At 34.4% G+C, this 8,077-nt stretch overlaps 1 protein-coding gene across 2 annotated transcripts in view; it reads right to left on the reverse strand.

The window, feature by feature from the left end:
• The window catches only part of LOC132107902 (gastric inhibitory polypeptide receptor-like), a 30,577-nt gene extending 22,971 nt beyond the window's left edge, over positions 1-7,606 (reverse strand). The window contains exon 1 of one of the 2 annotated variants that reach the window (XM_059514243.1): positions 7,255-7,606. The gene's annotated coding sequence lies outside the window, so the exon portion shown is untranslated. The remainder of the gene's footprint in view (positions 1-7,254) is intronic. The other variant, XM_059514241.1, reaches the window with a different exon arrangement.
• Between the last annotated feature and the right edge of the window lie 471 nt (positions 7,607-8,077).

The raw sequence follows: 8,077 nt of genomic DNA on the forward strand, positions 1-8,077 counted from the left end.
AAATAACTTTGGTTGGTTGATGGTTACATATTGCATACATTGTACTGCATAGTTCCAATTTTGCTTAGAGACATTTCTATAGTGATAGCTCATAATGGTAATTGCCTACTTTTTAATGTTGAAATGAATAAACATACAAAAATCAGGAAGACGTTGTGCTTAATATCTTTTAAGAATGAACAAACAAAAATCCAATGAAGCTTTGCAAATAACATAAATCAAACCGATTTATAATTATTAGTTAAATGTATAAAAACAAGATAAAGTTAATCACCTAGAACATGACAATTCAATATTATTTTAAAATGAGATTTAATTTTTAGAGACGCAATGCTGGGTGAAGGTTTTAACAGAAGTATATCAGACTGATATTTTGCGAGCTCTGTTTTGAAAGGTTTATATACAGAATCATTCAAATATATTTCTCAGTGAAGAAAATTAATATGATTTTTAGCTCTGGAACCCACCTGTTGTGCTCTACAGACACAATCCTTCAGAAAATAAATAAGAGAAAAAGCTATATATTTCTAAATATATGTTTGACAGCGTTTTGGTGAGAGGCATGAACTCTAGACATTGGTTCTTTTCTCCAAAAGTTGAATCTACTTTCCACTACAGCTGACACTTTTCTACTGAGGCTGAGTAGCTTGCAGAGCTTTGAGAGGAAATGAACATGTTGAAATTTTTTTTATTCACAATAGGTGACAGCTGGTCTCTAGAATCTCTAGCTTAATGATAAATATTCTAGCTCATGAACACATTCCAGACAGGTCTGCGATGACGGTGGCCATGTTTAAGCCTAATTTATGAGCACAAGGATTATGAAATTTTGGCCTCTGGAGAGTTATCATTTATTTCATTCAGACCAATTAAAAAACAAGGCAAATTGAAAATGAAAAGATGAACAAGATGTAGATAGATAGATAGATATGCACTGTGGTCATCAAATGTTCAAATATATATATATATATATATATATATATATATATATATATATATATATATATATATATATATATATATATATATTAATATTAATATTATTATGTTAAAAAGACCTTGTTCAACCTCCAGTATGTTGTATAATCAGCATGTCTAGAGTGGCATTAGTTTAGCAGTTGAAAGCTTTAAGCCTGCTTAACATTAGTAAATCTTTACAAATACGCAACATTCCACGTTTAGTCTTTGTAACTTTGAATTGCACTATAATACCTTCCCTCTATCCTCAGTATTCCTCTCCGAACTTACAACCGATAAGGACAATGAGATTTGTCAATGTCCTGCTGGTAACATTTGCAGGAGTAAATTTAGCACTTTCATTTCTGTTACGCTCTGAATAACTAATGTTTATATGTTAGATGAGCACGACTGGAAAATAAATGAAGGCCATCTGAGTGTCTGGCCTAGTAGGTAACCCCAGAAAAATGCTGGAGGGAGACATTTCACGACAGTTTAATTCCCCACAGGTCGGCAGGTTAACCTGTAATAGTGTTTGTTTACCACACTTGAGTTCTTTATTGTATTACTGCTGGATTAAAATGAGCTGAGCATTTAGAACTGCTCACATGAGTCTACATGATGATGGGTTTAGTGCCAAAATGAGATTCTGAACAGTGCACACTATTCAAGCATGAAGTTGTGGTCTGCACTGGAGCTATGGAGCACCATGAAAAAAATTTTTTTAAGGCAAAGCACAAAATATAAAATATAACTGAAGACATACAAGCTGAAACATTTATTAAACATTCTCTGAATAAATTAATCAGGTAGCTGTGTGTGCACATTCCTATTTCCTATCATGTGACTGGCACCATGTTTTGTCTAAAAAGGTAAACAATTACCTTTAAACATGCTAGATAGGTAATTTCTATGCTTATATGTAACCCACATTACACTAAAGGTGTATTCCAGTATAAGCAAGACTAACTTACCGCCACCTATACCCTGAAAGCTCAGTTAATTAACCCTAAACTTTCTTACCCAAGGTATGCCAGTTCCAAAACCATTCAACCCACAAATATCTGTGTGCGCAGCAAATGAAATTGACAAATAACTATCTGGAGGTCTCTCTCACTAATCAATAAAAAGATTTTACTTTTCATCTAGGATTCCTCCAGGCATATAATTGACATTGTGTGTTAGGTAAATCATAATAATTATTTGACATTTAACATGGGATGGAAAACAAGAAGATGTGATGCACTGTTATATGCAACTGAAATGATTCAGTTCTAAACAAAATTATTTACTTAAACTTCCTAAAAAATTTCTGACATCATACCAAATAAATAAAGCATACCAACAGAAAATAGTACTTTTGCAAACCATTGAAATAAATTTTGCGCTCAATTGAAGCAAAACCCAAAAATCATCCAGGAACATGTCAGCGAGCTGATCTGACGAGTCTAGGTTGCCAGCACAGATTTACTGCATTCTTAATTCCCATTACCTCAGTATCTGGCACCTTTATACCTACAATCCATGCGAATCACCAGAACTGACAGAAATGGGATTAAGTATAAATGTCCTAAATATAAAATCAAAATGCCATTTCAGTCAGAGTCTTTAAAAACATTCCTTCTAGTGATTGTGGCAACGGCTTTCATAACATAACATTTAACTCAAAATCTTTGTTTTCTTTTATCAGCATTTTATGACATCAACAAATGGCTGTTAAAATATGTTGGGAAATGCCAGCAACAGTTAAATCAATCTAATAATTGAATTGTAGATTTTTTAAAGACACATTTCTTTTGCATGATGCCATTTATGATTATATGGGCCATTTTTTTGAGGGGTTATTGTAATGAGAATAAGATGGCATAGCTATAAATATTGGTCACACTTAATTTTAAGGTTTAATTCTCGCTATTATCAAACCATTAACTACAAATTACCTACAATCCATATAGTTCACCCAAAAATGAAAATTCTGTCATTAAGTACTCACCTTCATTTTCGTTCTAAACCCGTAATTCATCTTCGAAACACAAATTAAGATATCTTTGATGAAATCTGAGAGCTCTCTGATCCCCCATAGACAGCAATAAATTAGGCTATGTTATTTGTTTTTTTCTTTGCACAAAAAAAGTATGCTTTCATATATGAATATGGTAATGCAGGATATGTGTTTTAATAAGTATTAATAAACAGCCAGAATGGAAATAATAGGCATGCTCATAAGCAACTTGAGAATTGGTCCCTTTATTAAAGGGCTTCGTGAAATGACATCATTGTTCACAATGCGAATAATCACAGGATGACAGGTCTTTTGAAAATCTTACCAGACACCATCAACATGTCTATTCTTCACGCTTAAATGCAAAGAGGAACTCTTTTAGAGCAAAAGAAACCAGCATTTCACTCATGGGCCATCTGCTGGATTGGTTCTGTGATGAGTGCAAGGCCCAACACGTAAGAGCAAAAATACTTGATTGCCAAGACACGCTTATCAATAGATGCAGGACATTTCTTGGCAGGGGCACAGCTTTTAGATGCTCTTTCTTCTTCCGAAAGTGCAGCCCCTCTGACAATCACTTTTTCCTCTACATTCATCCATCCCTTTTTACTCACCCTCATACAGTTTCTTCTCTGAAATATAAAATACGTGTTTTTTGGGGGGTGGCTATACAGTGTATGTCAAGAGGCTTATACATATTGTCTCTGGAGTTTGTGGAAGAAAGAAATGCATAGAGATGTAGAATGATATGAGGGTGTGTAAATGATGACAGAATTATCCCTTTAAAGAAAAACATGTATTGTATAATAGCTCAATCATTTTCCTAGACATACAACTTTCTTCAATTTTGGTCCATGGAGGTTAATATGGTAAACCTTGCATTATGCAGATGGAAAACTACAGAGTCTAGATTGAGTTAAAGATAGGTTACTAACTACCACAGGGACACACTCAGTAGTCTTGATCTGGCAGAGTTGCTCCAGGCAGAAACAGCTGTGTAGTTATGTCATGCTGCTAGTCATAAGAAAACACATTATCAGACTGAGAATTTTTGGGACATTCCTTTTTGAAAGCAGGATAGCTGAACCTTCAGGCCTACCCCAGTCGGGACCTCCATGTGAAGTAACCCAGCATTTGCGGCAAATGAAATTGGCTTCCAGGTCTGATAGGTCATGCGTCATACTAATGGAATGTGACCCTGTCAAGATGCCAAAAATGTAGAGCTAGTAATTTGAATTAAGATGCAAAGGTGTTCAGGTGTATCCATTGTTTAGTAGGTCTGTTTGTTTACTATTATCATGGCAACAGTGCCATGTTCACAAAGAACTTGTCCTGACAGGTAGGCCTATATACGCAGAAGTAGAAATTCTAGATAAAAAATAAGGATTTTTCAACTGTACTTCCTCATCAGCAGTTACTCATGCATCAAGAGTATTACTCATGCATTCAGATATTTTTACAGTATATGGGTATGCAATGTCTTTGACATGACAAGATAAGTATCTGTTGAGTAACTGGTAAAATGATTTGTATCGTTTTGTATTTGTATTGACAATACAATGACTGTCAAAACTAGTTTCTCAAGTGACCTTTAGAGTACTGATTGAGTCAACAATTGACCAAAAGAGCGAAGTTCTATGTACTACAGTACTGTATGAGTTATAACTATGAAAATCGGGACATATTTCACTAAACATGCCAAAATCAGCTCAAACACCAAGTAATTTTCCACTAGTAGTTCAGATTACCACTTGTCCTGCCAACACCGACTCTGCACAAAAATGTTTACATTTATATGTTTATGAATTATTTAAAAAAAACTTATTTTAAATGCATATTTTAGCCTTTTTTAAACTTCATTTTAAAATTATTTAATATACTGTATCTTTTACTTTTTATATTACACATTTGTAAAACTTTTTCCCATCAAATGTTCAGTTAAAGGGATACTTCACCCCCAAATGAAAATGTTGCCACTAATCACTTAACCCCATGTTGTTCCAAACCCGTAAAAGCTTCATTCGTCTTCTGAACATAATTTAAGAGATTTTGAAAGAAAACCGGGAGGCTTGTGACTGTCCCATTGACTGCCAAGTAAAATACACTGTCAAGGTCCAGAATATGTAGGAAAAGCATCGTCAGAATAGTCCATCTGCCATCAGTGGTTCAACCGTAACATTATGAAGCGATGAGAATACTTTTTGTACACAAAGAAAACAAAAATAATGACTTTATTCAAATAATTTGTCTCCTTTTTATCTCTCCGCATCACTGTAGCACCATTTTGGAGAATATCTGCTGGACACAAGCAGTGTACACTTTTCTGTGTCAGCCGCACTGAAAGGATGCGCTGTTTTCGTTCAAATCAAAGCATAGATACATATAGAAAATTTATCCTTGTGTCGTGGCTGACACAGAATAGCATACACAATTTGTATTCAGTGGATATTCTTCAAAATGGTGCTAAAGTGATGTGGAGAGACACAGAGGAGACAATTTGTTGAACAAAGTCTTTATTTTTGTTTTCTTCGCATAGTGAGTCATAAGCATAGAGTTTCAGACTTAAAGTATGCATTATATATTATTGGACTTGAAATTTCTCTACCAATAACACCAAACAACTGATAAGATTCAAAGTATATTTCCTTAAGTCCAAAATTATTTGCATATTCACTCTTCCACACATGGACCAACTACATTTTAAAGTTATACAACTGAGAAGTGTATGAAAAATTGAAAGTAACTTCTATTGAAATATAACAAATCTCTTGTTGACATTTCAATGGGAGGATGTTTACAAGGAGAAAAGGTGTCATCTGGTTAAGGTCAAGCATAAATCCATCAATCAGTCAGTTTATCGATTCTTGACAGTTGAACGTAATGGACTGTAATGGCAGATTGCAAATTGCACTTCTTACACCAGCCAGGCAACTGCAATTAAGTTATCAGTTCAAATGGATGCAACTGAGAACTGATTCGAGGGGATGAAATATTAATTATTTGAATATCTTTACAACTGCTAAAACATATCACCACATAAAAAGAAAAAAAAAATCAAAGCACTCTAGTGATTATCTCTTTAAAGAAAATGATACCTCTTAAAATTTAATTGCAAACAAGTTTCCCAAGCTTTTGAAAGTGCACATCAAATTATGAAGTATATCAAAATGTAATGTTTGCTTTTTATTTCAATTTTTCAAGAAAATGTATTGTAGTACTTTGAGACTTAAGTTAGCATTTTTTAATCTTTCAAATGCTGCAGTGTCTGCAGAGCGGGGCCTTTTAGTAGAATGAAGGAAAAATCAATAAAAACAAAATTCACAATGCATATCTTTCTCATTCTCCTTTTGTCTACAACCCAATTAAAATTCTTTCTGTTCCATTCAACCATCCAATAGTGTATAATCAGAAAAACTCTGACCTTACACAGTGCACACACACACACATACACACATAGAGCATTTGTTATTTGACATCCATATGAGAGTTCTGTTCTTTCTCCCCCTGGCACACTGCCAGTGAGGGATGAAATGAGAAGTAAATTGAGCAATGGTGCACATGCAAATAAACCTCAAACATCAAGTCAATTTACCAGTTATCAATTTGCCTGAACTGCATAATGATCTCACATAAGCACGACCCATAGCCATTAACAAGCCACTGTTAACAATAACTACTTTAAATTTGTGAATGAGGGGTGTGATAGAGCTGCTCAAAAATGGTCTGAGAATCGGTTAGCTTAAGTCACTTCATGATTAAATGGTAAAATGAACATCAATGCAGAGCCTCACTTGTTTTGGTTTAATGAAAGGGAAAATTATAAACAAACACAAAGATGGCTGTTGAGGCCTCAGTGTCAATTGAATTCTCAACTCACTGATGCAAAAATAAATAGTTGTTTAGTGATCAGGCAAAATAAGACAAGCCACAACAAGAGCAAAAACATGAAGGTACAGAATAGGCAATGATGTAGGCTTGTTTACTTTCTGCAGCTCTGTAAATAAAAATGATCACAAACAAACATATAAGGATTTACTTTCCAAAGTCTGCAATACTGTTACTAAAGCTGTGATCTCATACCAGAAAAACACTAAGTTTCTTCACAGAATATATGAAAAATACAAGCAACCCAACTAAAACTTAAAAATGGTCTATGCAATAAATACTGATAAACATTTAATTATGTATATTAAAAATTATACATAGGCCCAGTGGTGCACTGACTCAAGTAAAAAAGTTCACCCTTATTTTGTATTACGTGTTTGATATAAATGTATTTTGATTGCGTAGCCTACCTGAAGTAGGAAGGAAGAAAGTCCTTCACAGCACGTGCAGGTGTTAAACTTAAAGGTTTTTCTGAATAGCTGGCAAACGATAGCAATTGCAGGTTTGATAATTTTTTGGTATTTTAAAGTTTGTAGTTTTCTTTCACATTATTCACACTGAATCGCGATCCAATTCATGCTATCACGCCAAGCGTGTACACATTTCATGAAATTGAACCGAATCACTAGAGTGATTCAAATCGTGAATCGGACATTACTAGCTCTGAATCTACACAGCCGAAAGAAACACTGGATACGCGACATAGTTGCTTAAATTTTATGAGAGCATGGTTCAAGACGAAGTACGGTAATATCACTAGTCATTAATGTTTTATCAATAAGATTTTACTGGTGTTCGTGTCAAGAAGGTAAATTGTCTCCTCACCAGAGATGGCGCCCAGCAGGGCAGGTCTAATCTCTCAAAAGATTCGGAGGATAATATTTATCAATATGAGAAAAATTATTTACTAATGCTTTTTTTGTTTACTTTCAAATGTTTTGCTTCCCTCTAAGAATTATTTCATTTTTATTATCACCACCTTGTAAGAGACTGCTTAAAAAACGTTATTTTTATTTATGTTTTATTTTATTATTTAATATTCAATCGCAACGGGGATTTTGGGGCGCTGGCGCTTTAAAATGTTTAAAATGGGACACTTAGTGTTCGCTGTCCAAATAGCCTACAACACTGTCTTGGAGTACCCCCTGCCTGCACATTTTGTACGTCTCCCTCATCTATCACGTCTGATTCAGCTAATCAACTCAGTGGAGACTGCAAGACCTGAGGTGGGTG

Source organism: Carassius carassius, chromosome 28 (assembly GCF_963082965.1).
Source record: "Carassius carassius chromosome 28, fCarCar2.1, whole genome shotgun sequence".
NCBI classification, from domain to species: domain Eukaryota; kingdom Metazoa; phylum Chordata; class Actinopteri; order Cypriniformes; family Cyprinidae; genus Carassius; species Carassius carassius.